At 48.1% G+C, this 3,136-nt stretch overlaps 1 protein-coding gene across 1 annotated transcript in view; it reads right to left on the bottom strand.

The window, feature by feature from the left end:
* The window catches only part of LOC121870058, a 68,119-nt gene extending 65,698 nt beyond the window's left edge, over positions 1-2,421 (bottom strand). The window contains exon 1 of the mRNA XM_042371798.1: positions 2,264-2,421. The gene's annotated coding sequence lies outside the window, so the exon portion shown is untranslated. The remainder of the gene's footprint in view (positions 1-2,263) is intronic.
* Positions 2,422-3,136: the final 715 nt, after the last annotated feature.

The raw sequence follows: 3,136 nt of genomic DNA, 5'->3' as shown, positions 1-3,136 counted from the left end.
AGGGAGAAGGAGGGCGAGATGGAGGGCGAGAAGGAGGGCGAGAAGGAGGGCGAGAAGGAGGGCGAGAAGGAGGGCGAGAAGGAGCGAGGGCCAACCATTGATCTCCCCCTTCACTAGTGGGAGTCCTTCACGACCCAGCCTCTCAATATCTACTGGTTCTTCTGCTACGACTCCTACTACTACTCCTACAGTCATCCAGAGACACCCTCCTCCTCCTCCTTATTCAGATATCCTACTGGTCTAGGCATGCCCTCCCTCTACCCCTCCACCATCCTTAGGAACGACACAAACACTTCCCTTACACGTCCTGCAAATATCCTGCTAGTCACCCGGCCGTGCCCTCCTTCTGCCAACACCTCCCTAGGGACGAGCCATCACCACCAGGGTCACGAAACCTCCTCAAATATCCGAGAGGTCAACGAGACATCCTTAATGTTGTCCTGCCTCCACACTACTGCCCTTTGGACCTTTTAACATGATAGTGAGGGACTGAGCTATAATTGACCTATGACTGAGCTATAATTGACCTATGACTGAGCTATGATTGACCTATGACTGAGCTATAATTAACCTATGACTGAGCTTTGATTGACCTATGACTGAGCTTTGATTGACCTATGACTGAGCTATGATTGACCTATGACTGAGCTATAATTGACCTATGACTGAGCTATGATTGACCTATGACTGAGCTATGACTGACCTATGACTGAGCTATGATTGACCTATGACTGAGCTATGACTGACCTATGACTGAGCTATGATTGACCTATGACTGAGCTATGATTGACCTATGACTATGATTGAGACCTATGATTGAGCTTATGATTTACCTATGACCGAGCTATAATTGACCTATGACTGAGCTATGACTGAGCTACAGACTGACCTATGACTGAGCTATGATTGACCTATGACTGAGCTATGACTGAGCCATGACTGACCTATGACTGAGCTATGATTGACCTATGACTGAGCTATGACTGACCTATGACTGAGCTATGATTGACCTATGACTGAGCTTTGATTGACCTATGACTGAGCTATAATTAACCTATGATTGAGCTATGATTTACCTATGACTGAGCTATAATTGACCTATGACTGAGCTATGATTGACCTATGACTGAGCTATGACTGAGCTATGACTGACCTATGACTGAGCTATGATTGACCTATGACTGAGCTATAATTGACCTATGACTGAGCTATGACTGAGCTATGACTGAGCTATGACTGAGCTATGACTGAGCTATGACTGAGCTATGATTGACCTATGACTGAGCTATGATTGACCTATGACTGAGCTATGACTGACCTATGACTGAGCTATGATTGACCTATGACTGAGCTATGACTGATACACATGAGTCTAATACCCAATACACAGTACCATGATACCTGTGTAATTAATTCCTACCTGGGATTAATTACCAGCATTACACTAAGAGAATTATACATATAAATCTGACATGGGATTAATTATATCTCTGGTAACAGGGACAGAAACAACCTGGTTATGTAGTTACGGTGATTAGTCTTCTCGTTTCTTATGACATATTTAGACCTAACCTGACCTGACCTGACAAGAACGGGTATAATTGCAATGTGAATGTTTGTGTTAATTTAGATATTTAATGTAAACTTTTAATATAATTTACAGCCAAGAGAAAATGTTTGCTAATGTTTATGTCTTACAGTGACATCAATGACATCAATTAATATTATCATATATTTAGTGTCATTATGTATTCCTGTATCCACATAACTATTAAGAAATACAGTCTAATACAACGTAGAGGAACCAACTACACTCCACTCTACACTCTTTACAGTCCTGTGTAGGTGTATTGGGTGGTACATCAACACTCAACACCCCTACACCACCATACCAACATCCGGTATTATCCTGGACATAAGGGGAGGGGGGACACACGGGGTTCCTCCTTCACCTCACTGTGTAGACTGACGGCAGACATGGTGGGTGCCAGACACGGGGTTACTGTGAGGCGTGGATCACTTCCAACACTATTACTGTATACAACACCGCCTCCGTCCTCACCACCTTCAGGCGCCAGGAGTTCTATCGGCCTGGGGGGGTTGTGCAGCAGCCAGGGGAGGAGGAGGAGGAGGCTATCTACCTCTCACCAAGTGGCCCTGAGGGAGAGGTTAGCTTTGGCTGGCCTCGCACTTCTTGCCACGCATAACCTCACCGAGGGTCTTGTACAGAGGCACAGATTAACAAACACCGTATATCACTTACTTTCTTTTCAATATTTATTTCAAGTGTTAGAAACGCATCAACAATATCACTGACACATTAAGTCGGTAATATATTGATAAAAAAACAACAAATCACACTTTTAGTTAATGTAAGTGTTGGCGACTAACACTTGTCTCAGAAGTGCGTGAGTTGGTGGGCGGGGGCACCAGTAAGACGCACTAGATCACCCCAACACACTCACACACTTATAATTACCACAAACAAGTATCACTCGTTTGTATTTTTTCTTAGCGGATGAGCGAAGTGTTACATAAGAGTGTGTGTGATGGTGAGCGAGGTGGGACAGGCACTGGGGACTAACTCTCCTGCCTGAGGGTTCTGCCACTACTGACGAAGGCCACACACACCGCCCCACCACCTCCTGCTTCCCACACTTCCGGCGACTGCGCCCTCAGCACCCGCACCGCCTGCCACCGACACGCACGCACTCACACACATTCACGCACGCGCGCACGCACCTGGGGCTGCCCGCAGGCTGGACCACTACACACACACACACGTACACAATGGCCTACTGTTACGTCACCAACCTCACCCTCCCTGCTGTACCCAATCTGACAACTGCCACGCCTGCCCCCAAGGACACTTGGGTCACACGCCTGCCCTGCGACACCCTGGGTCACACGTCTGACCTGCTACACCCCGGGGTCGCCACGCCTGCCCTGCGACACACCCTGGGTCACACGTATGACTCCAGCACCCTGGGTCACACGCCTGCCCTGGCTACACCTCTGGGTCACACGCCTGCCCTCTGCTAACTTGGGTCACACGCCTGCCCTGCTACACCCTGGGTCACACGCCTGCCCTGCTACACCCTGGGGCCGCACGCCTGCCCCTGCGACACACCCTGGG

The sequence above is a fragment of the Homarus americanus genome, unplaced genomic scaffold, assembly GCF_018991925.1.
Source record: "Homarus americanus isolate GMGI-L3 unplaced genomic scaffold, GMGI_Hamer_2.0 scaffold27875, whole genome shotgun sequence".
Taxonomy (NCBI): domain Eukaryota; kingdom Metazoa; phylum Arthropoda; class Malacostraca; order Decapoda; family Nephropidae; genus Homarus; species Homarus americanus.
Note: the sequence above shows the minus strand (reverse complement) of the source record. Positions and strands in the feature narration are given on the sequence as shown.